Source organism: Chanos chanos, chromosome 2 (assembly GCF_902362185.1).
Source record: "Chanos chanos chromosome 2, fChaCha1.1, whole genome shotgun sequence".
In the NCBI taxonomy this organism is placed as follows: Eukaryota; Metazoa; Chordata; class Actinopteri; order Gonorynchiformes; family Chanidae; genus Chanos; species Chanos chanos.
In genome coordinates this window covers 22,388,814-22,416,271 of record NC_044496.1, presented here as the reverse complement: position 1 = coordinate 22,416,271, position 27,458 = coordinate 22,388,814, and positions in this window count along the sequence as shown.

Sequence of the window (27,458 nt, the reverse complement as noted above, 5' to 3'; positions counted from 1 at the left end):
AGTTACAGTTTTGCCAGTGTTGTGAGTAATGACAGAAATAATAAGACATTGTATATGAGGACATCTTGAGGAAGTTGGCATTAAGCGTGTCTTTTCCCAACTTTTCTTTCCTATGGCCAAACTTTGCAGCAGCAACAGCAGCAGTGAACGAACAGTGTGACTCTGTAGCTGTTGGCAGCCATTTATATCAAGCTGTGCTTCTGCATGACAGGGAGGAGAAATTGACTGATGACTATCACACATTAAAAGCACTGATGCACTGACCCTGAAAGAGATGGGGCTGCCTAGCTGAGAGTACCACCCCACTGATAGGTATCTGTATGAATTATGAGTGCTCATGCACACTGGAATTCTCAGACATTCTAATTGGATGCTGGGGGCTCCTTCATGCAGGTGTGAACACACCAAGACCCACGACAATTGCACGGGGAAAGACATGGCCTATGTGTGTGACAAAATAAGAGGGAATTTAGTTACAGTGGTTATAATAGAGATTGTTTAACAGACACAAATGATAATTGGATTTTTTTTTTCTTCAAATCTCTTCAAGCTGTTTATCTCCACGCCTAAGTTCAAAGGAACAGTGTCAGTACTTGAAAAGGACTCATGTATCATGGGTCAAACAGACCATTTGGAAGACAGTAAAAACAGAGCTCTTATCTTATACCAGATGTTTAGCGTTAATTAAAGCATTTATTTTAAGCATCATGGCCCTTTTTGCCTTTTTCCCCCCCACATAGCTTTAGTTCAAAGCTAAGGGGACATTTTCAGTGGCTAAGACCACTCTGTGCCTTCAAGATGACATAATTAATGAAGCCTGGGCAATGAGGCATACTTTATGACACAACCCTGTAACTGCACACTTTACAACACAGCCTTGTTGTGGAAACAAGACAAAAACACTGTAAACAACAACTATGTCACAAAAACACTAACCACCAGTTTCAAGGTTTAAAAAAATGAAGGGAAAAAAAGAATCTAAGAATAAGTGAAACTGTAGTGTGATGCCGCAGACAGTAAATTTATTTTGGATCACAGGGGAAAATCTGCTGTGCCTTGGCAGTTGACATCACTTTAAATCCTGAGGGATTAATTAATCCTCATATTAAAGGGTACCACACATTGAAATGCATTCCCTTCTGGGATATTTGACAGAAAACGTCAACTCAAAATTCCTTTCCTAGTTGTTTAATGTACTGTTTACAGTGTTAAAGCCACGTAGACACAGATGCAGAGTTTTGGCTAGGCAAGGGATAACACAAATATGATTCATTCAGATTTGGCTCCAGGTGTTCTGCTCTGTTCTTGTCACAGAGCTGAGGGATTATTGTCAATTAGCTGGAAAAATTGTATTGATCCAAAGTAAAAAGCAGCTCAACATGTCAACATATCAGCTTTACTTATGGTATCCAAATCTGCTCTTGTTTTATGGGGAAAAAAGAGACAAGCAGCAGCAATGGAACAGAGTGACGTGGCACAAGGACACATGGAGCCCATTACCCTCCTCCTCCTCACCCAGTATAAGGGCAAGCTGTGTTCCAGCTCAAACCGAACCTCAATCTTCCTCCTCTCAAAAAAAAAAAAAAAAGAAAGAAAAAAAAAGCATAAACACACTTTACCCTGCCAATGGGTTTGTGGCTAAGTTGCTCTAAAGAAGAGAAAATCCTCAGAGAGCCGAGGAGTTCCAGCAGAGACCACATACATTAGAGATAGCCACGTGTGCTGCTAACTGCAGTCATCTGTGTCTGAATGCTGGATGGCAGCTCTCACCGGTAAAAATCAACAACAAATAAATACATAAATAAATAAATAAATAAATAAAGACCAACTTGAAGCCTCAGCTTATTAAAGGTAAGATGCTGCTCTTTTAGCATCTCTGTTTTTGAGAAGTGAGTTTTGGCTTCACTATAATCTTGGATTAATTTCCTTAGTAAGCCTACAAAACTAAAGATGTTCTCCTGCGATTTGACAACGTATATGAGTCATCAGGTTTGTCCAGAGACCTGAGCTTCTGAGCTGCTTACATTAAGGCAAGAAAAGACAAAAAGGCCTGTCAATCAAGTACTTCACAGGAGAAAGAACAGAGCCTGCCACTGCTTCAGAGGCAGCTGTGTTACAAAGAGGCATTGCAGTCTGAGCACTATCGGGTAATGTTTCAAATGTGAAGTCATTTTAAATTACTTAAGACAAAGCCTGCTCTATAGACAGAAGCCCATATGGGAAAAAAAAAAAGTCAAAGTGAGAGGAAGGTCTGACAGAGTGGGACCAGTATGTTTGCATTGGAAAAGAAAGAATTTCCCTGAGATGGGAAGTACAATAAGCTGAGGAAGACTGTGTTTACATTATTTTCATATTTTTCTTTGCAGACATGGTCCAAACATTCAAATATACAATTAAATACAGTACAGCCATGTGTGTGTGTGTGTGTGTATGTGTGTGTGTGTGTGTGTGTGTGTGTGTTTGTGTGTTTGTGGCGGGTGGGGAGGGTTAGGGGCAAAGAGAGAGAGAGAGAAAGAGAGAGAGAGACAGAGAGAGAGAGAGAGAGAGAAAGAGAGAGAGACAGAGAGAGAGAGAGAGAGAGAGAGAGAGAGCATTAAGGCTTTAGAGAAAAAGCTCCTCAGCATGTGTTCAGCCAAGCTCCTTCAGTTGTGCAGTCACCAGACTCTCTGCAGCAGAGGATCAGAATACAAAATGGAGGATGAAGCATAGCATACATAGTGATATTTGTTTATAGATTAAAGAACATCTATGCAAACAGATGGACCATGCAGACTGACACATACATTCATCTCACTAGCAGATAGACAAAACAATCACAGAAACAATAAAAGTCACGCAGGCATGTATAGAAACTCCACCCCCCCCCTTTTTTTTTTTTTGTTTTGGAATGCTGTCCTCTGGAAAGTGCTTGCAGAGGAGTTTAGGGGGAGAGTGCATTCAGTGCTTCTGGAAAATAATACTACAAATCCTTTTTTTTTTTTTCCTTCTTCTTTTTTTTTTTTTTTTTTAGATATTGTAAATTTAAATGTAGCCCAATTGAGCTTACATGACGTCCAGGACATTGTTCAAAATATTTTCAATTAATTGTGTCTTAAACGTTTTATATTCTGGCTGACCTTTATGATTTGTAAGTAAGGCACTACAAATGCCCTTTTAATAAAGTGCAGCAAGTGACTTGTTCAAATGCTCTGACTAAGCCTTAGACTTACTGATAAATAGGCTAAGTGTACACAAACAAGACTGCAGATTTTCCAAGGGAACTGAAATCAAACAAGCCATTAAACATACACATACTGTAAAATCTATTCCCCCCAACCCCCTTTATCACTTTCCCTTCTTCATACATGCATTAAAGCACACACACACACACACACACACACACACACACACAGACACACACAGACTCTCACACACACACACACACACACACATACAGCAAAGACAAAATAGTAAAGCAGCAGAGAAGAAGGAGAAGAAACATTGATTCAAAAAATGAAAGCTGTTGCTTCTTTCTGACCATGCTTTGATAATACCTCTTAGCATACACTCATAATATCTACTGGCCTTTCACAAATATAGAAAAGCAATCAAAAAAACAATTATCCTGTGGGATATGATAAAGTAGGCAATTTCATGCCCTACTGCTTGAGTTGTCTGGTTCAAGTCAGGCTGATTTGTAAATCATCACAGTTTATCATCTTTATTTTTCACCTTTGCATTCCTACCACCACTTCTTTCAATTCTGCAAGCAAAACACGGCTTAGAGGTGCAAGTAGGAAAACCATCAGGTTTTTGTTCTATTATTATTATTATTATTATTATTATTATTATTATTAACATTATTATTATATCTACAAAATGTCATTCTGTATATAAATATGGAGTGATTCAGTATTGTGTAATATATGCACTAGGTAAAGTTTACATGTTGTAATCCAGGCTGGGAATTTATGACATCTCTCAGTCCCTTTACGTTCAATGGCTTTTGATATGTGTCCTCGTAACATCATTTATTCATGACACCAATGTGTCACCCATAAAAATTGCATCGTTCCGTTGATGGATGCTCAGTAGCTTTCATTTAACATGATATTCATGTAACATGTCATAAACCTATTAGAGGATTGATTCATGAAGACATAGAAAATAACCACACTGTTTTACACACATCTAAGAAGACATTCCATATTATTTTGATTATAATTTTAAAAAGGAGCTGAAGCCTTATTCATAGACTACAAATAAATCCATACAGAGCCTTATCCATATAATGTGTGTGTGTGTGTGTGTGTGTGTGTGTGTGTATGTGTGTGTGAGAGGGGGGGGGGGGGGGATGTACAGCATAAAAATTAAAAAGAAAAAAAAAAAAAGAAGTCGAATCACATGAAAAAAACTACGTTGCCATGTTAACGTTAAATTGGTTACACTTTACTTGGATAGTCCACCCACAAAGAGTTTACAGGTTATTTGTAATACTTCAACATGTTGAATAAGCTGCAGCTTAGTTGAGACTCAACCATTTGTATATACACTGGTGAACATTAGCTGAACATTAGAATGTTCAACAAATTTAACCATATGATTTCCTAATTGTTTGTTGAACATGTGTATATACGCTATGAAACATTTGTATAGTATAGGTTGACCCTAACCCTAACTCTAACCCTGACCCTAACCGTAGCTCAAGTTCAGCTAAATTATTCTGAAAATATGTAGGTATGTTCATGAATCGTCACATGTACTCTATAAACCCTCTGTGGGTGGACTATCCAAGTAAAGTGTAACTAATTTAACATTAACATGGCAACATAGTTTTTTCATGTGATGCTGGATGCATGGACAGATGGACAAATGAATGTGTGTGAGTCTTTAGTTGATTTTTGGTTCTTTTTTGTTTGTTTGTTTGTTTGTTTGTTTGTTTTTTAATACATTATTTGAGCAAGGAATTTTATTCCTGGAGTTTATGTCCAGATGGAGACAAAACACAAAATTAGTCTGAGAACTATTTTCTTTTGCCTACTTCATGCACTTCATTCTTTCCCTTTTGACTGTTTTTCCACAAGAAACAGTTCTAAAGTTAGCTAATCAACTAATCAACAACTTCTTAACCCATTTTTACCTGCCTAAAAGGTAGTGTTGTTTTTTTTGTTTTTTTTTATTATTAAACTCCCCAATTACTCAGACTCAGGTATTATTCACTTCACTCACTCGTTTTCAAAGCTTATCCTAATTTAGGTCACAGGGGGTGCTGGAACCTATACCAGCACCCTGGTCACCAGTCCATCGCAGGGCAGACACACAGACAAACACGCATTCATACCTAGGGGCAATTTAGTGTCTCCATTTTGCCACAGAAAGGACCCAGGCCGCCCCGCTGTGAATTGAACCCAAACCCTTCTTACTGTGGGGCAACAGCGCTACCCACTGCGCCACCGTGCCACCCACTGAAGTATTACTGTGAAAGATTACTTAACTGGTGGTAAAATGTCCTAATGTACTAAACGATGGTAAGATATGCATGTTCATTTAAAGCATTATGGACACTTGGTACACAAAATGTGTGCTTGGCTGAGCTGAAGAATTGTGACTATAACACAGGTGGTTATTTGGGAGGTAGGTGGCAAGGGTGTAAGCATACCTGTGATTATTCTTTTCCTTCTGGGCTTTTTTGTGACCAAACATTTATCACCACCAAGAAAAGTCCCAGTTTTCTGCCTACTCTTAGCGTTAGCTTTCCCTATTTCCCCTGTGTAATGAGAGCTATCACAGGGCTTCTATGCTCCTGTCATTTCACTTCACATCTCAGGAGACAGTTAGTCCAGCCAGTTTTTCCTCGTTTCTCTCTCTCTCTCTCTCTCTCTCTCTCTCTCCCTCTCTCACTTATTCACTCACTCACTCACTCACTCACTCATTTGCTGGATTCAAATTACCTAAATGACTAATAGCTTCTTTTAGTGATGCATGAATTGTGTGTACTGAGGGGAGTCAGGCAGCAGTTTAATAATCAGGCCAGTAGGATGCAATAAATCTCAACCGCAAACCCCCCCCTTCTGATTCCTATTACAGGTGTTTGGCCTTAACTAGGCACATCTGGATGGTTGCACACAGAAGGATCCATTCCAGACCTGTTTGCTTGTAAAGGTAAACAGAGCAGAGCTGATGCACGTGGATGGTGTTGGACGCACATCAAACTGAGGGATTAGGGAGTGTGTTATTCTGTTGAAACCTCAGGTTTTTATGAATTTAACTGAGAGAAATTGCCATGGGATGAGTCTTTTCCACTAATACATGAGGACTTTCTGTTATGGAGAGATGAGAGAGATTTTCTCATTTAAAAGAGAAATAATCACATAGATTTGGCGGTGGAGCATTGTATTTAATGTTTTGTTTTCAGAACCGGAACATTGTATGCAATTTAGGAGCATTAAAAAAATATGGCTGACAAGGCAGGAAAAATGCATTAGTTTTCCTTTTTTAGTGATTGTTAAAAAAAAAAAATAAAATATATATATATATATATATATATATATATATATATATATATATGTGTGTGTGTGTGTGTGTGGGTGGGTGTGTGTGTGTGTGTGTGTGTGTGTGTGTGTGTGTACTTGGGGTCTTGGGCTCCTTCCCCAAAAGATCTTTCTCTTTTTTCTCACTAAATGTCAATCCCTGAATTTCAGTGTTGCGCAAGTTCACACTTCACAAGGGCTAGCTAAAAGTTCATACAGATTACAATGAACAAGTTCACGCTCATAGTTCACACTTGTGAATTTTGAACAAGCTCACAGTCCCATTTCATTTCCTCTGTTCTTTTTTTTTAATTAATTAATTTATTGATTTTGAGCCGCATCTCTTTCAGGTAAAGTCCTTCAAATAATCATATGAACTGTCAGCAGCAGCACTGTTACTGTCTTATCTGAAGCGCCACTTGCACTGGCCATTTTACAAAAAAAGGGTTAAACTAGCCAGTGTCCTTTTCAGTGCACCATGTGTGCATGCATTGCATTTTACGGCACCCGAGGATTCCAAATCTCAGCCGAACCTGAACAATTCGTAATTTCATGTTCTTTAGTTGCAAACGGACACATTTGCTATCACTGTTCACTGAAAAAATTAGCACGTTCAATGAACATACTCTTTTAGTGCATTCATGCACAACACAGCTGAATTTTTAGGATATGACAAACATTTAGTGGTTTTAAAGACAAGCATAAAAATTTCAGTGTTGTTCTCTCGTGCTAACTATCAAATATTAGCAGCATTAGACAGATGACTGGCTAGCTACAAGTATCATTTGTTTGATTTTGTATGTAGTCCTTATATCATTAAAATGACACAGTCAGCCCACAACTTATTTTGACATCTGCTTTAACCAGATATGTATTACAGAAAATATCAGGAGGAATGATCTCTTTCCTCACCCTGCCAACCGAATGAAGGCCCTCTCTGACTTTTAAATCATGTAAAGCACTACCAGGTTACATCAACAAATCTCTGCTCAACTGCTAAGAGCTGAGAGGAGAAAACAGAGGTTGGGAAACTTAAATCAGAGTTTTGGCACCAAATAGAATCTGCAGACAGCAAGGACAAATTAAGATCTGACAATGGAAAAGCACAAAATGGCAGGACATTGGCTTGGATATGCTGTACCCATCTGTTCAGTGACAGGGATTCCATAAAATAAATAGGTATTGTTTTTATCTAGTCTCTCCACACTGCAATTCAGTAACTGCAGTTAACAAACACTGTGAGACAGTAAATATCTGTTGGAGTTGCAAGACAAATTGGTGAACAGATTAGCTAAAAATAACCCTCACTGAGGTATTGTAATCAGATCTTTATTAAATGTTCATGATGATTCACACTCAAGTGATTCATCTAACCACAACTAGGATGTTACCTGCCTGTGATAATCAAATACATTCATTCAATAAGTATCCCCCTTTTCTCACATAGCCTCACATAGTCTTCACTGATTACTGTCCTCTGTATAACCTGGACATGTCTTGTATGGGCTTTAAGAATGTTCCAGGACACTAACTACTCATCCAGAGGTTCCCTGAAGTTTCAGAAGATACAGTTATGGTACTGACATTCTAGGGTCGTGAACAAAATTCTTAACTTCAACATGCAAAGTCTAATCATTAATCACTGCAGCACATACATGGATATTCAACACCAAAGTAACTAAATGCTTAACAGTGCATTCATGACCTGAATTACTGTTTTGTAAAAAATCTGTGTTTTAGGTACATGACTTCTGATATTCTGCTCTACCATGCAAGGGTGGTAAGCTGTTTCTTAAGACAACATTATGGTACTTGCCTGATAACGTCAGGAAAAAGAGAGCCTTATTCATAGCCATTGAATTTAGGCAACAAATCTGGAGCATCTTACTCCTTGACGTAGTAATACTTAACTGACTGAATAGCTATGGCACCAAATAAAGGTGATTTTGAGTTAGCCCATTTCTGCAGAGAGTTGTTTTTTGTTTGTTTGTTTCTGAAAAATAGTGTATATGGAACTGAATGAACCTGGAGAAGAGAGCAAGACACAAATGATCAAAACACATACAAAAAAATCTGAAAAGTGACAGATTACAAAACCAACAATGTCCAAACTGTGACCATAAAAGTATAAATGAGAGGGGAAAAAAATGCAATGTGGTACTGTGTAAAGCTCTGATCTTTCTTTGTAGAATCAATGAAATAGGAGACTTTGCTCCCTCTGTAAGTAATCCAGGGCCTCCCTCCCGGAGTTTAACCACAAATTGTTTTTTATTAAAGCCTGTAAATCTATTTTAGTAACTGTGCACCATAGCACTTGTCTGGGTGGGCAGGGCTGGCCCTCTTCAAAGACCCAGAAAGGAGAAATTAGCAGTACTCTGTATCCCACTGAGCCAGCTGCTGCAGGAGAGGAGAAGAGAGGAGAGGAGACCAGAGGAGAGGAGAGGAGAGGAGAGGAGAGGAGAGGAGAAGCAAGGCAAGGAGAGGCACAGTCTTATCTTCAGAACTGCAGCCTACTTCACATTTAAGAAAAAAAAAAAAAACACCTCTTCCTCACTTGACAATTCTCTATTCATGTTTGAAGGGGAGTTAATTACTTCAGCTCCAAACTGTTAGAGGCAATTACTATATAAAGAAAATGAGCAGGGATTGCTGTAACTGCAACCACCCTAATCGAGCCAAACAACTAGATTGAGACCAGACTTAAAAACAGCTGCACGTGGGAGCAATTAGGTCGTTAATCGGTTTATTATTAGGCACCAAAAGACTAAAAGGAAATTCCTAGGGATAGTGTGTGAGAAGGACATCATCCCTTCAAGGTAAATTTTGTTGGCATAGCTCAGGCAAAACTTGAAAAAATATACACATTTTACTTGCTTCCACACAGATCTTAAAAGAAAATAATTCTACTCATAACTCAAGCTTGCCCAGTAACAGAAGAGTTAAACTCTGGCATTACTAGATTCTACGGGACAATACTCTTTTCTCCCCATTAACTACAAAATACAAACTAATATCACACAACAGACAGTCTTGAAACATACTTCAGATTCACATTGTGGTGGAAATGTGGGAATCTACTAGAACACTACATTAAACAATGAAACAGTGAAAGAAAAGAAACAATGAAAGCTCTTGACAAGCAAATTAAGTGATTAAAAAACTCATTTAAACCCCTTTTTATACTATCAAAGAGCACAGTAATAAGATTCCTTTATATGTTTGTTATAAGGAAAGCATTCAGTCAGCAGAACACTCACATAAGTGCATAGTCTCTTTTTGGTTTATGTTTGGAACAAGATGATAGAACTGCTTTCTGCTATGTAACTTAAAGGAGCATTAAAGTACACTGCCAGCTCTTTCAAGTCTGTCTCAATACACTATGGGTTTGCATTTTCTTCCTCCCCAAAACTAAAACCCTGAAAATAGCTGATGCTCTTGGACTAGTCCTCTGGAAGCCCTGTGGCACATAATGTGGTGGGGAGCCATTTGGTAGATTGCAGTATAGGTCTCCCGTATTGTGCTGAATAGCGGTTTGAGAGGAAACGGGCGGTGACGTTGATTGAGCCCTTGCTATGGTCTCTCATGCAGTCAGAATGCTGTGGTATCCTGGATGTCTCGGATGGGAGGAGTAAAGAAGAGACAGAAAAATATAGTGCAGTTGCCTCTTCACTTTTTGACATCGGGGCACATTTTTCTTCCATAAAAGTATATGTGACTGTTCTGTCGGGGTGGGGGGTTGATGGGGATATGAGTAGTGTTTCTGAGTTAGAGGGACACCAAAGGAATCCCCCACAAGCCCTTGTGTCCATTGAATCATTGCAGTTAGCTTATTTATTTAGCTCTTGTCTTTAAAGAGAAACCTGGGCACAGAGTTGTGTGAATGAGCCCTTATGTCTCGTCTAAAAGGCTTATTGTCCACTGTCTTACTCTCCATTTAATTTATACTGGTCACTTTTTGCTTGTCTGGAAAGGGAGGGGATTCTTTGGGGAAAAAAGCTGGAGTTTAAATCAGTGAACCCAAACTACCCCCCCCCCCCTTTGTGTCAAAGCACTGCATTCCAAAAGCTATAAATAAAGTTTCATAGGATACAGTGTAAACATATAAACCAAAGAGCAGGTCCCCACTGGAACAAGCAGTAGACCTATTGAGAGCAAGCTATCAAGAATAATTATTGCGTCTCAAGTATCATAAGTAGGCTACAACAAAACTGCACTCAGAAAACTTTGTTTTGTATATTCTTTATATATTCTTTTTAAAGCAAAGAGAATAGATTTTGCCTTTTCAGTGGAACATAAATTAAAATAAAATTGCTTAAAACCGGACTTTCATTCTCACCCCACCAATCTTAACAGTGTTGGCTCCGACTACAATTAAACATGCTTCTTTTTCCCACATGCTTTTCTTATTCATTCAGCGTGTGTCTAATTCAGCACAGACCTCTCTTAACCTCTTTTGAAAGGCAAGCAGCTATGTGGTTCAATCTAATAAGTGAGATGCTTGGAGTCTTGAGAAAATAATAAAAGCAAATTCGATTAGTCTACACATTTGATCTAATTTTGTGAGTCAATATATATATATATATTTTTTTTCTTGTCTGAACATGGGATGCTCACGACAGGAGTTGTATGTTGTTTATTTGATTGATGAGCCACTTAAATAAGTAAACTTAAGTTTAGTCCTCAGATATCTTCATTTTGATATTGCTGAAGTATATGGACCATGAAAATGAGCAAGATATACTTCATACTCAGAGAATTATTGATATCAATTCCTGGCTCAAGATCATATCTGTTGTTTCAATACATTGTTTTAACACACACACGTACACACGCACACACACACACACACACACACACACTGCAGAGAGACTGTCTTGATCAGTAATGCAATTTTTGGATTCCATCTCAGGCTGTCATAAAGCTATTCTGAAGAATGTCCTGTGTATGCTCCACCTCTCTTTTCAGAATTGGTTTATTTTTTAATATTTATTTATTGATTTTGCTCTTTTGTTTGATGTATCATTTCTATATTAGTAATGCTGTAATGTTCTGAGGCGATGCAAGTCATTCAAAAAGTGATTAAGCCCAACAGTTAATTAGACATTTTCATTCCAGACGAAATAAAAACAAGTGTCAGAAATAGCTACTAGATGCTGCGAGAATCATTATCATTTCTAGCCAGTGATGAGTTTGACAATGAACAGCTTCACTTGGATTCATCTTTTTCTTCTTCCTCTCTTTTCTTCTCCCTTTTCTTTCTCTCTGTGTCTCTAACCCCTTCCCTCCTTTCTATCTTAACTCATATCTGTTTCTACAAAGAGGATGGAACAGGTGAATTGAGACAAAAGTAGTCAAGAGCCAATGGGCCCTTGGGTGTGTTCTCTAATCTAAATGTACACAGTGAGCTATGGGCCACTGGGCACAGCTCTGTGCCATAATGAGTTTGAGGCTACAGAGAACGATGACTAAGCAGGGCAGACAATCCCTGCTTTATGATGTAAACAGATGTATGAGTACAACATTAGAACTGCAGGGCCCTTGAGGGGTAGCACAGTCTCTTCACTCGTGAAATCTATCACGCTGGACTGTAGTGAGCAGCTCTGCCTCGGCGCACTGGCCTGTCCTTTGTTGTAATTAAGTAGCTGGATGATGTGGCTCATTGGCCAATTGATATGTTTGGGACTTGTTTTGATGAGATTTGCATCTGGCCAAGAAGGATGACAGTGCAAGTGAGTCTGGCAGCATTCTTTGTCTCTTTGCCCTGCCATTCGTGCTTGTGTGTGTGCGTGCGTGTGTGTGTGCGTGCGTGTGTGCGTGTGTGTGAAGGTGTGTGTGAAGGTGTGCGTGTGTGTGTGTGTGTGTGAAGGTGTGTGTGAAGGTGTGCGTGTGTGTGTGTGTGTGTGTGTGTGTAATAGTATGGCAGCTGACACAGCACTGTTTTTCATAAGGCTTTTCACACAGACATGGTGAAAAATATTCATTAATGCCTCAAACTGTGTGGGCACTCTGCTTAGACACAAAGTGTGTATGCTTGCTTCCAGTGATGGAGCACAACAATAGCACTTTTGTATATCCATTTTAAGCTTAGTAGCAATACAGTGATACAGATAAAATTGTCTCTTGTGACCAAAAGGGATAATATACCGGTATAAAACGGGATTTTGATAGAGATCGAGTATGTGACAAACCTAAAGCTTTTTTAAACAATATTTTTTTATTTGGCTGTGATCTATTGGTCTCACCAGTTTTACTTACCAATATCTATACAGCCTGAAACATAACATATTGTTTTGTTGTGGTGGAAACATCAGTATTGCTATTAACAACAGACAGGGGAGGCCATCACCAGGATTATTAGCTGTGCGCATAGCTCAGTAAACCCATTATTGAATGCCCTGAATTCAGTTCCGTTTGATCCTTTACAGCTAAGAAACAAATTTGTGGATTACATCGGCAATATTACAATTTAATGGTGCCGTGGGCCTGTCTCCTCTTGAAGTAAAGTGCTTAGTTTGGAAGGCGACAGTATGCTGACATTTGCAGTAGACACAAGCTATACAAATGCAAATGTAATCTTCCTGTTCTCCTTGAGATCCTAATTGTTTGCAGCTGCAACCCAGTCTTTTGGATAAAATAAGCATTTGCTTATATTAGAGCCTGTTCTGACTGGAGATCATTCATTCACTGAAGACATATCATTCAACAGGAAAACAGATCAATGTCAGCACCACGCCACTGAGAGCTAATCTAGGGGATTAGAATGAAGGTCAGCAGGGCCACATAAGAGAAATAAACAACTTAGAAGTAACAATATTAAAGTTCTTGAAACAAGATACTTTAGTCCTTTGGCAAAACAGGAAAAGGAATGTATTTGAATAGGAAACATAACAAACCCAATTTTTTTAAATAAAATCATTATGAACAGAGTAATACTTAAGAATTTTATTTTTAAATATTGTTCTTCTCAGAGTTTTGTTGTCATTAAAGCTTAACTGAAATCCTCATATTAAACACACCCACACCCACACACACGTGCGCACACACACACACACACACACACACGCATACACACAAACATACACACACACACACACACAAATAAAAAAAGAGAATGACACAGCAGGCCAGTGGACCATTGCTGCTGTCCATATGCTGAGAGTTTGAGTGGTCAGTTGCAATATAGTCCATGTGCGATTTAGAAAGAGGCAAACAAGTGAACGAGTAGGGGACAGAGACAAGGGTAAAGCTCACAGAAGCGCAGCATGAGACAAGAGAAGCTTTCCAGCCCTAGTCTGCTTCTCATTAACATTCCTCTCTCTCCCACCACCCACCCACCCTCTCTCTCTCTCTCTCTCTCTCTCTCTCTCTCTCTCTCTCTCTCTCTCTCTCTCTCTCACACACATACACACACACACACAAACACACACATGCACTCCACGTCCTTCTTGTGCACATGCATACACACACCGTCATCATCACCATTATCATCATCATCAACATCATCATCATCTGACCTCATTTCAAACAATTCACAGCCTGCTCAGCTCAGCCAGATAGAGGCTAAAAAGCCAGCTTTTCAGCATAATCTCAAAACCACTTCCAATTTATTCCTGGAATTGATTCATTAACACGATGTTCGTGTGCTTTAATTAATCCTTCTGATATGTCAGGGCTGAGATGTTTACATGTTGTACAAACAAAATCTCTGGAAATAGAAGTGTCCAAAATGAGTAATTGGGTATTACCATAGCCGTTTTAGTCTTTTTAATGAGAGTGAAACTGCCTTTCAATCAGTGTCCCTATCCAAAGAGTGCAAAAAAAAAAAAAACTATGATTAAAATACATTCGTACACACAGACTACAGAGTCTGAAATACTGTAAAGAAGGGATTTTTTTTTTTTTTTCTGCATGACTCATCAGTCACAAACAGGCTCTGTTTGTGAAAAATGTGCCCTGCAGTGTGCATGTGTTTTGTAAATGTCTGCAAGTATCTCTGAAAACAGATGACTGGCCATGTCCATCGGAGAGGGTGTGCGTCTTCATTAATGTCCAATCAAAATCCAATTACAGCTCCTATCAGTGCAAATTAAAGCTTTTGCATTAAAATTCTACATCGGGCTGAGATATTTCCAATCACTGCAACACATGATTATCACTCTGTCAGAATCAGCCTTTGGAAAATGAAGTGTGTCTCGCCCAGAGTTTGAAATTCTCCCTCCTTCCACTTCTCCCTGTGGCCTATTTACTGTGAACTCAGAGAGAGCATGAACCCCTGTGAGCATGGCAAATACCAAATATAAATAAATAAGGAGACTGCCAACCATCAGAAAGACAGCATCCTGTAAACCCTCTTCCCCCATAGCATCGTCAGTATCTTGGCCCTAGACAAAAACCCGGGTTCCCACAAAGCGGCACTGCTCCTATCACCCATTAGTGCATTGCATGACTAGACGGGGGAATATGCGTTGGGTGCAACAAGACCCTCTGAAATAAACAGTGCCTCTTGGGACAAAATGTTACTCAGAGCATTACGTGACCTCATCATCTCTAAAAATTAGTTAGTGTTGCAGCAAGATTATGGTAGTAGATAGGCCCATTTATTTGATCATGTCTAATGCCGTAATACATGAGCATTACGCAACAGAGTGCAATGAATGAATTTTGACCACAGAGCAGATTTATGATTTCCAACAGGGGAGTGTGTTGAAATGATTCTAAATAGTTTGAGGTAAATACCATCAAATGGACACTGATTTGACAAGCCTTTGATTAGCCCTATAGAGAACACAGGGGCTAGTGTATAGAAGATAAAGCCATTGTGTGGGTGAGGCGGACTAAGAGGCCGGTCGTGTCTGTCATCAGTGCAGCACTGAGCCCTTACGCCCAGGGGATGTCTCTCCGCACCTAGCCATGGGGAGTGAAGCAGAGCCCCAGACTGGTGACTGTGAATGAGCCAGTTTAGATGAGTGAGCAAAGGGAGTAGATGAGTGACATCCTAGCCCCCTCCTGCAGTGCCCACTGACTTCACCCCTATTCCTTTGTTGTGCAGCCCTAGCTATCGATCGTAAAGGAGAGAAAAATCCTCTGTTTGTTTTCAGTCACATCTCCACTCTTTCCTCACATCATCATAAGGATATTAGAGGCCTCAATCATTACTTCTTACTTAATTTTCCAATCTGATCAATACCAATGGGATTAAATACTATATATATCACCTTTGGGAACATGGGACATTTTTCACTATCAAAGGACTGGTAGGCGCCCAATTATTCTCAACATGCATTGCATTTTTATCGATTGAGCAGAGGCATACATGGTTGGCTGGGGTAGATGCGTGTGCACACACATGTGTATGTGTGCTCTCTCATGGTGTATCTTGTCTTTTTTTTGCGACGCTTAACCATCTGACAGGCCTTGATGGACTGCCTGCTAAGCACTAACTCCACGCTCCTTGCACTGGCTTGGGAAGTTCCCCAGCAGCTCCATTATTGGCCTATCACTAGCTGGCCTTAATCATAATGCAAGACAGATGTAGTATGGGCTGTGAAAGGGTAAAAGCTAACTTTGACACCAAAGCACTCATTTAATCTGGTTAGCTGCAGTTGACAACAATCATCAAAAGTCTCCTTGAAACAAGATTCGGAGAAGGTGAGCTGTCTCGGTCAGTTTTCTCACTCATTCATCAAGTGACGTGGGGAGGGATGCAGAACCCCCTTATCTCCTCCTATCCTGATTTTACCCTGTAAAAGAAAGTAATGCTGGAAGAGTTTATGGTTTTATTGCTTCCATCTTAATCCACTTGTTTCCTTAATTAAAAACAAATGCCCCCTTGCTGGAGCATGAGGTTTTTCATCCAGGCTGGTGTTTTCACTTACCACCTGTCCAAGGAACGGGCAGCTTTCCAAAGTCTACCTTGCTGGAGGTGTCTAACACAAACAGACATCCACCCTACACAGCCTTTCTCAGACACTGCCTATCATGTGTTGCTTTTGTGTTAATTAGTTTAGAGACCCTCCTATTTCTAACAAATACCAACAAAGAGGACCTCCACTACGGTCAAACTAATATTTACACACAAATTGTTTTGCCCTAGAATTCTCAGAGATCAGAAACAAAGCACCAGCACAATGTCAGTCAAGTGCACTAAAACAGAGAAACAGAGAGAGAGAGAGAGAGAGAGACAGAGAGAGACAGAGAGAGATGTAGCAAGAGATGATTAAGAAAATTAATTGCAGGCAGTCAGCAAGTTATGATTATTTTTTAAATCCAAGCAAGCTTAGCCTTTGACTTTTATTCTTCATTTAAAGAAATGTAAGACTCTTATACAAACTGCTAAGTTCAACTATTAAACCAATCTCACTTAGTCATAATTAATGTTGAGTAATTATGTTGATTTGAATAAAAGACCAAGTTCAACCCTTCAGTTTAAATTTATAATTTGGGTGGCTGATATAGCCAAACATACATGCTGTCTGTCTCTAATGGATTCCTTACTAGAATTATTTGGTAGCAATGTGGGATGAAATATGGTATAAAATAGGGATGTGGTTGCTTTTTTCACTCAGCAAAACAGAGGTACAACATTTGAACAGGAAAAACCTGTAAGCTGTAAGAACAGTTTATAAATAAACATGTTCTGCACAGCATGCAGCAGATAAACTCACTACAAGTGTACTGAAACTGTAGTTTCCACAGGCACTGTTAAAAGCCATGTAAACAGATTACAAAGACTTATGGGTAAATAACACCATTCAAAAAATATCACCTTTCCAGTTTTCTTCCTGGAAACAGGGACAGTGAATTGGTAACAAGACACTAGCCCTTGCTTTTTGTTTTTCTCATAAGTAACAGGAAAAGTAATAAACTTAAATAGCTCATTTTACCTACCTAACACACCCCTATTGCTTCTATTTAATTTCCATCATCCAGTATGGATTAAGCAACATTGTTTTACTGAATATGATCAGGTTACACCACTTGCAACCACAGAAACACACATCTGAAAACCCTGAGAATTTCTCTAAAGTGTTACAGTAGGAAGTGAGCTCTGGAGATGACTTGAAAAGCGTAGTAGTGTCTAGTCATGAGTAAAATAAAATATTTTATTTGTTTTAGCATGCTACATGGCCATGTGATCTCACAGTCTCCAGAGAGGTAGGCTATGTAACATTTCTACTCAGCACGTCCCCAGTCTAGGCCTGTTATAAGAATCTACCAGGCACTGAGGCTATTCATACAGCACCAACCACAGTAGATACATTTTCTTCACAGTTATGAATATTTAACTCTATTTCTGCATACTGGGCAATTGATGTTTACAAGAGTTCTCATGAAATACAAGAAAATCAACGGTTCCATTGCTTCTCTTAATGACGTGAGCAGAAATCAAAACAGTGCTCATTCTTTTGAGAACAGCATTTAAGAACTAAGAAAAAGCCATTTAAAATTTAGAATTAATTAGAATAATTAGAATTGAAGGATAAAGTTTTATCTTTTTGGCACTTTGTCAGTAAATTTCAATAAAACAAATTTACCATGACTGATCTAATGGACTGTCTTTGATTAAACATTACCTTATATTTGTGAATTTAGATTAACATGAGTGATTAAGACTCTGTTCTGTCCCAGACACAGCCCTGAGAGGATCATTTTCAGACCCATGTAAAAAAAGGTCTGGCTACATAGCCCAAAAATATTTGTTTTTGCCTCTACCAATCCAAAAAAGCTTGGTATTTATTCAGAAATGTTATCATATTGTTTATTACTATAACATTCCAGCCATTCAAGACTCAGGGGTGCCTGATTGTTTTATAAAAACAATTTTTAAAAATCTTGTGATTTATTTTGTATTTGTTTTCCTTTAAGCACAATTGGTGTCACAGCTGGGACTAATTAGCACTTTAAAGCAACTGTTACCAACACAAGGCTAACAACAGAATTAATTTTGTTTTTGAATTATTTCATTTTAGAAAATGAATTTGGCTTTCAAGTAACAGTGGTAGGTTGAATGGACCATAAACAAGCTGCATGTCTGACACTGACAAGGCTCTTTGCCAAGATTCATGTCCCACTAAGTTTTTTATTCCGTTTGAGACTTCTTGACTGACATTCAGTCATAGTTTTCCCTATTCAAGACAGTGACAGGGAGGAAAAAGTAGATTGAAGTCTACCTCCAGTAGTTGAAGATTTCCAGATCCCATTTCAAAGAATGCTACTGAGTGCCAATGGCATGCCATAAAACAGTGAGGAGGCCAGTATCATCTTACCTGTCAAATAGAATAGACTGTAAATGCCATCATTTGTTCTTGAAGGAAACCTCAACAAATTATAATGGATTGTGATGGTCTGTTTGCAAATGACTTCAACAGAGAAAATGTAAGAATGAACATTTGGAAACAGTCACAGTTTCCAACCACATAGACCAAGACTAACATCTATTTACATTAATCCAGAATCATGTGAACTGACATGGGAAAACAGATTTAATGGTATGTCTAGAGGACACTGAGTATGTGTGTTTGCATCTATGTCTTCATATGTGTGTGTGTGTGTGTGTGTGTGTGAGAGAGAGAGAGAGAGAGAGAGAGAGAGAGAGAGAGAGAGAGAGAGTATGTATGTATTTTGTATGCATGTCTGATGGCTTAAAAAAAAAAAAAAAAGATTAGATTGACCTTTTGGACATAGTTAACTTCCCAGGAACAGACATTCAAATGCATGAAAGAATATAAATCAATATATAAATTTATCAACAACATGGACCTGAACAGAGTGCCCAAACATCAAGTGAAAACTAGGCTCTGTAAATTTAAACTATCAAAACCATCTGGAGAGTTTCTTTGAAGAAGATTCAGAGATCAGATTTCAATAATCTATAGGATAGCATGCCTCAGTTCTCCGAGCAACCTCCTCTGACTACAAGATAAGGAGCTCATTGGTTCTGCAGCATTTGTTACAGTTCAGGATTCTTTGACAGAGCATGACTGTGCTGTCTCTCATCCTCCATATTTTTGTATTCTTCACCAGACTCCAGCTCAAACAGATCAGATGAGGTTTTGAAGTTTGGAGGGCCTAATAGCTTTGAACTCTGCTATTGTGCCTGCACAGTTCAGAGATACCAATATAAGATTACGGAGGCAGACTGACTCACAGAACCAGGCAGATATATACTGAAAAGAGAATTTGAAGACTGCTAAAAATGTTATGTTCCTCAAACCAAGATTGTTTTCTTAGATACAAGCCTCCATAAAATGTTCTTTGCCACATCAGTGGTTTTCCTTAAGTGCACACTATTTCATTTCACTGTTCTTTTATCTCCTTCATGACACTCTCAATGAGTATGACTGGAATGAAAACATCCCCACCTGTCTAAAATCATATCAGAACAGTTGCTGTTGATAGTCTCAGACAAAAGCAAGTATTTAGAACTGTACTCTTTGAAATTAAGATATATTTGAGGTGCTCCATAAGCTAATCATCATCACATGTTGTTGTTCTGCATAAGTAAATTTTGAAACCTTTGTGACTAAGTATTGCCAATGTATTGAGTGTACTTGATATTTTGTAAACCAAAGAGAGAATCATTCAGTCACGTTTTGGATGGCCAGTGTAACAGGAGCCAGGGCTGGGTTGCCGCTCTTGGCCTGAAATGAGACTAGGGGGTGACCTCTGAGGTCTGGATCAGGCATCTGCTTGGGACACAGTCTAGAACAATTAACCTTTGCATTAATAATTTACTGTCTTGCCTCCATTTTTCATTTTAGATGTACAATAGACAAAAAGTGCTAACAGTAAAATGAAAAAAGGTAAATGAAAAAATTAAACAAGAGACATAAAAACAAAGTATGACACAAACTGGAGCTAACTATTAAATTACTGCCAAGATTGTCATTACCTGAGATTTCCTCTGTTACTTATTTCAAATTAGTGTCTTGTCTGGCGTTATATCACTCCTTGTAAGCCATCCACAGTTTAATTAAACACAATAAATTAAATGGATGACAAGAATAATAGACTTCTTGTGATAACCTTACAGCACACTCAACCAACAACACTAGGAGCATGATCCCAACTAATTAATGATCAGATATAAAACGTGATGTAATGTTTAAGGATCAAAGTAAATTTGTTTCGAGGGATAACTCACTTAAGAGCACATTATCCCTCCATCTGAAGATGGATGAATGTGAGAGGAGCGGCTGAAGATGCACTGTGGTGAGAGAGCGAGCTAAGCTGATTAAGAAAGACCTCCTTTTCCTGTACACATCATCTGTGATGGATGAAATGGACTAGTGTTGCCCGTTACCCTTCCCCTTAGATCCGTCTTTACCGGAATTTAGTTGTGATCGTTCCCGCCGATAGTAACACTTCTGTTCCCGCAGCTCTTTAAAAGGAAACCCAATCTGCCTTGCATGAGGCTCTTTGCCCAATCATAAACCCTTTTAACTATGATGTCTGTGTTTGTGTGCGGCAGAAAGCACAGTGCAGCGTTGCACTAACCGGTGAAACACATGACACCAACCGGTCTGCTTTTAGACTAAAGTGATGCAAGCAAAGAAGTGTGTGAGCTAGAAATTGATTCTAGATTTATGCAATATGAATATTTCATGGCGATTTCTCATTTCTATTTTTTTTTTTATTTTATTTTTTTTTTGCATTGAAGCGATTCAGTTGACTGAGTGAATGGTATTTAATGTCTTTTTTATGACATTGTACCACCTAAAGTTCACCTATCAAAATATCAGTTGTAGGTCATGATTTGTTCTTTATTAGAGCTGATTTGTAATAAAGCATTAAAGCTGTTTCACAGGACTATTTAACATTTAAAGAAATAACGTATTCAGCAACAAACGAAAGGAGAAGAGACTGACTTAACAAAGTGGCTGTGAAGATTTGCTTTGGGGTTTTTATGTTTGTTTGTTTGTTTGTTTGTTTGTTTGTTTGTTTTTTGACCCACCGTTGGATGAACCGCAACCTAAACCTCAGTAAAAGTAAGAAAGACATTTTAAGAAAGAGTGTAAAGTATGATCTTTCATTTTTGGGTCAAGGAGAGATGGAAAGACAGTGTGAGTCCAATAGACGTCCACACAAACCAATCAATGCCCATAACATGACATGTCTGACAGACCCAGCTGGAGTTTTCTCCAGGGCACCCAGCTGGAGGGTTCTTAATCGCCAGCTCTAGACATATGGAAAATCAATCCTATTCAGAAGTTGGACTGACCTCTCCAAATATTTTTAGTACTCTCTACAATGTCCTTCAGCTAAAAAGAGTAACTATGGTTGTAGTTATGAGGTATGTCACTTCTTTCATTGTATACTTGTTGTCTTTCCTCATTTTTGTGATGTTGAATGAGATGAGAACATATCACAACAACACAAATAAAAAGCCAGTCCTCAAGAAAACATCAGGAAGTGATCAAAACTGGTTCCAGTCTTGAACAATTAGCCAAACAGAATTAATGCAGTACGATTTTTGAGTAGTGACAATGATGATGATGATGATGATGGTGATGATGACAGTAAAGATGTTGTTGATGGTGATAATGATATAAAAAAAAATCTCAATGTTTTACTGTACTATTATAGTTTCTCATATATAAGACTTTTCTGACATTTTCTGGCATTTTATGACTGGCAATTCAGACTGAGGTACTTTTACCAGTAGAAATTTACACATTTCAATATGCAATCTAAGTTTAATTAAGCATCTCTCCAGGATACCACACAGCTGCAAGACTCCCTAGGGTTGTAGTTCCTACTTCCTCACATAGACTGTTATGAGAACGTATTTTCAGTAATTCTATGTTGATACACAAGCACACACAAACTTTTAATTGAGGGAACTTTATCACTTGAATGAAAAGAAATATTTGACTATCAGAAGATAAACATGTGGTCTTACATCATATATGTGACGTGCATCAGAAAACACACTACGTTTTCCCATTTGACTCAACAGCTGTTGACAGGGTCCTTACATATTAATGTTATGCTAGTTAATGTAACATATGTTGAGTAAATAAAAAAATTTCCAATTAAATTCTATCCTATTATATCTTTACAAAAACATCCTTTGCTCATTGCTCTATACCGGCAAAGAGGAGAGCGTGTTTTTTTTTTTTTTTTTTTTTTTTAAATCCTCCTGCCTATGAAGGGTAGGATTATGGTCTGAGTCTTTAGGAGACCGTTTGTGACCTACTTGAGGAATACCAATGAGGAGCCACCACCCGATATTAAACCGAATCCAGGCTTATTTTCATGTGAGGTGCCGTGAACTAACAAAGAGACTGTACATACCACTTCAAAGTCTTGAAACACACTCGAAAGCTCAAAATCATATTAGATTAATTTAATCCCAGTTGCATCTCTAAAACAACTATCAGCTCTATTTTGGCAGATATTAAGGTTTTTGTAAATATTATTTTTGCGTCAGTATTTGTCTGCAGTGTCCTCAAAGCACAGATGTTAATGTAATATTTTTGACAACTGCATTATAATGTGAAAATCATATTCTTTTATGTTAGGAATTATGTTTTATACAAAAAAAAAAAAATGTATAGTCTGAGAATTGTATTTCCAGTTTGAGTCCCAAAACATTAGTATTCAGAGCCTGATTCTACAGTACTTTGCCTCTAGAAGTTCAATCTAGCACATTAAATTTAATGGTAAATTCATCATTTATTTAATGATACTAAAGAAGAAAGCAAAAATCAATAAGCTACAGTACATAAACAGTGTGCTTTTGTTATTATTGCTGGTGATGGTAGTGCCCCCCCCCAAAAAAGGTATTGTTTCTATTTTTCTTAATTTTCTTCAGTTTTATATGCACCGAGGCAGGCATAATTTAATTCACACAGACAGCTCTCTCATTAAAAACAGCAAAACAAATGGTATTCTTAGGGTTTAATGGTGCATGTGAATCAATTTTCCATAAATCCATTGTAGATACCAAAATGTGGCAATCAAATTCATCCATGATTAGTTATTAAAGGCACCGATACTGTCAAAACAAAGTTACTCCGATGATCTTGTCACTTGTAACTTTTCTGTAGGGTCACCGGCACTGAAAACAGGCATATCAATCAAACCATAAAATTTCATTTCATGCGTAGCATGAGTCATGTGAAGTGGAGCTGGCTTAAATAAAGGGAAAGTTAGTAGCTCTGATTAAGGGTCTTGTGACTTCAAAGTAGCATAAAGGCTCAAAAAGAGCCATGTGGGTAGGAGGGGGAGTGGTTTACCCATGAGACTAAATTTAAACTCAGCATTACTGAGGACTGAGAACCAAATTACTGGTTCTTTATATGTGGTCCTCAAAAGATCAAAATATTGTAAGAAATCTTGATGTAAGTTAAGTGTAAAGCATTTAGACCATGTCCAAGATCCAGTATGTGATGCATACAGACTTAAACTGATCCTCTGTCCTCTATGATAAATGCCACTTCCACAGCAAGTATAGCCCCATCGAATGCAAGGAAGCTACTGTGAAACCCAGCCCCATTTTGACATTTATGGTCTGTCTCCTCATGCCTTGCTTTACCTAGAACCGTTAAATAAACACAGGCATGCAGCTGGAGATCATGTTCCAGTCTCAATTTCAGCAAAGACTTTGCGTCTGTAACTGAAACCTAACCGTTTAGCTTTACTTTCTTTTTTTTCCTAAGCATCTGGAAATTGGCTGCTCTTTTAAGATAAAGGAGGATTTTCAAATAAGACCTATATTATGCCCTGCCTCAACCAAGATTTTCGAACTGCAAGAGTTTTGTATTTCAAAGTAGGCGAGACAACAGCCGCCTGTTAAGCCTTGGGCCAGAATACAAAAACAATTTGATCCTCGCAACATGACCTGGAGACCCTAATTTGAGTATGTAGTTTGCTGCGTATCACAAATACAGCACTGTTTGACAGTCCCCAATACCACTTAGTATTCAAAATTGAACCACTGAAAGTAATTAGACTTGAACCACAATTTCTTCATCATTAGATATTTTACAAGGCAGGCTGGAAGGGGAAAATCTATTTTTTTTTATTATTATTATTTATTTATTTATTTTTTATAGAGGGTCAGTAATATCTTGGTTCATGTTAAATGCACAAAATTAATTTTGCATCACAGTAAAATGGTTATGATGTCCACTGGAGTACTGGAGTATTTTGTGAAACCAGCATTTGTGGGTGGCCAATTCATTTGAGAAGTGACAAGACAACTGTCTGTTTCTGAACAGACCGATGTTGTTTTCACTTTGATTTTAAATTGATCGATTCTGTGTCATGGCTTCCTGTCTGTAGCCAGAGCCATCAACCAGATGATTATGACAATCAAAATTAAGTAACCAGATGAACTGTCATATCTCCTTGCTCTCTTATGAGTGATTTGTAAGCATCTGGTGACTCTCTCTAGTGTTCACAGCAATTCAGAATGTATCTTTGAGGGTATTATTTTTCACCTGTGAGGTGAGTTAATTCAACATCTGCTCCCATACTCCCCTTTTATCATTTCCCACAGCAAATAACACATGGATCTGAAATAGATATGCACCCGAAAGGAGGAACATAAGGAAATTATGTTGGCACATTGGCGACAGTCTGGTGGCAATGCAATCCCTGCATGCAATATCATCTGCCCAGGAGAACAATGGGAAAAAATGGTTGGAAACTTCATTTAAAGAGATAATTTTCACAAAGAAATGAGATAAAATTCCTCAAATATCACAGTGCAATACTGATATAACTTATCCTTCCAAACAAAAATAAAAATCGTGTTTTAAGTTTTTAATGATTTTTTTTTTCTAATTTTAGGCCAGTTGCTGAATGCATGAGTGTATCAATGGTTTCAACTTTTAAGCAAACCTCAAAATACCATTTATGGAAACTCAAGACCCTTACCCTCCCCTTAGGTGTTGTCTACAACCTCACAAGCATGCAAAAAAACCAAAAAACAAAAAAGAATATGTGTTCTCTCACAGTAAGTCACAGTAAGATGACGTCACAGTCACAGTAAGATGAATTTATTTAAGAAAACAGGCTGACCTCCTGATTTCTGATGGATAGAAACTTCATTACTGGAGACTGACATTCTGGTGTTTGCTTTGCTTTGTATCTCAGAGGAGGTAAAGCCATTTTGCAATTCTTTTGCTAATGAATTGGATACACAAAGTAATTTCCACACCAGTACAATTTGTAGCCTAAGATGGCACCAAAAATGTGTATCATGTTATTCACAACTGATTTACCACTAGCCTACTTCTGACCAAAGTATTGTGCATTCCTTTATAAGAAAACATAAAATAATAATGACAAAAAAAAACCAAAAAAAACATGTCACATTCTCCTCACATTCTAAAAATAATCCGGGGGGGGGGTCTTGCTGTTTTGAGATTCCTTTTTCCACTTAATTTTGCAATTTGCAACCATTTCAATGACACAGGATATACAAAAATCCACAATCTAAAATGTGTTGTTGTAAGTCACAGAGTTAGAGATATGCTAATTAAGAATTAGTGTTTGGATGAGATCTTGTGAATAAGAACTTTGCAAGAAGAATGCCATGATGAAACTTTGCTACAGCTTTGTATCATGATATTTTATTTTTTACCAAGTAGTTTAATTTGGATTTAAAATAAAATAGTAAAACCAGAACTTACTGGACCTCCCTCTCATCAGGGGATCTCATGTCCAACTCCTCACTGGTTTGATGACTAATAAGCTATCATCTACTGTTAAATAATCATTTTGCTGTCAATAATTTAATATTTAGGAATAGGTATTGACAGAGAACATAACACAAAGACAGAACACTGTCTCCATTTTCACGTGGTGACTGAAAACATTAGCAGCAAAAAAAAAAAAATCTTGTTTTTGTTTCTGTGTTCTGTTTTGTTTTGTTTTGTTTTCTGGCTGTGGGTTGGAAATTTGCATGAATATCCCATTTGGAAAGGACTAGTGACAACACAGTTGTAACACATTGTCACACCCTGCTCCTCTCATTTCCCTGTTCCTCTTGCCCACCCCACTGGTCAGTTTTGGTTAAGTTCTCTTCCCAGTTTTCTAGTTCAGCCTTATTAGGTTAATCACTGACCATACCTGTCTTTAGATAGTTCAGCCTTGTTTAGTTTTGTATAAATACTCCTGCATTTCCCTTGGTTCTTTGTCTGGTGTTGTTTGTGTATGCGTGACATTACGTTGGTTTCCCTGTCTACCTGAAAGCCTGAATCTGTGTTTTGTAAGTTCTTTGAAAGCTTTTTTGTTATTTTGTTGAAAATAAAAGAACTACTGACTTGCACATGTAGCCAGCCTCTTATACTCAACGTGACACATGTGAGCTGTAGAAGCACTATAAGTCACAAAACCCTGTATGACACCCAACTGAGTGTATTCTTAACAACACACAAAATTAATCGATATTCAACTCCTGCTGCTCATTACTGGATTCTAACAAAGCACTGAAAATGTTGTTTTTCTCCTTTTCACAGTTAAACATAATTGCCAAAGCAATGTCAAAGACTGGAAAGGGGTTGTCCAGCTCTCTAATGGTGAAATCACAGCCTTGGAACATTTAAGGAATCAAATGTCTAATACCTTTAATATCTAAATGAAACACAAGATATTGAGTCTGTCGGCCTTCAAAACTCATGAGACAGAAAGTGATACTTGAATTATGTTACAGTATCACATAATACCACAGTATATATGTCAATTGTGTTACAATGCCACACAGTGCCACAGCATCAAGAAATGTCAAGGTGAGCTGACAGTGACAGTGTATGCTAAGTCATATGTACCACAACCATGTGCTATCAGCTTTGTGTGTTTATGAAAACATTAAGAGGACACGTTCTTGTTTTTTTTTTTTCTCCTACACTTAGGAGCACCACATGTACTTTTGTTTAAGATCTGCAGTCTTAAGTTTTGACTTTAAGAATTTCACTCTGTCTGCTCAAGGCCATGTGG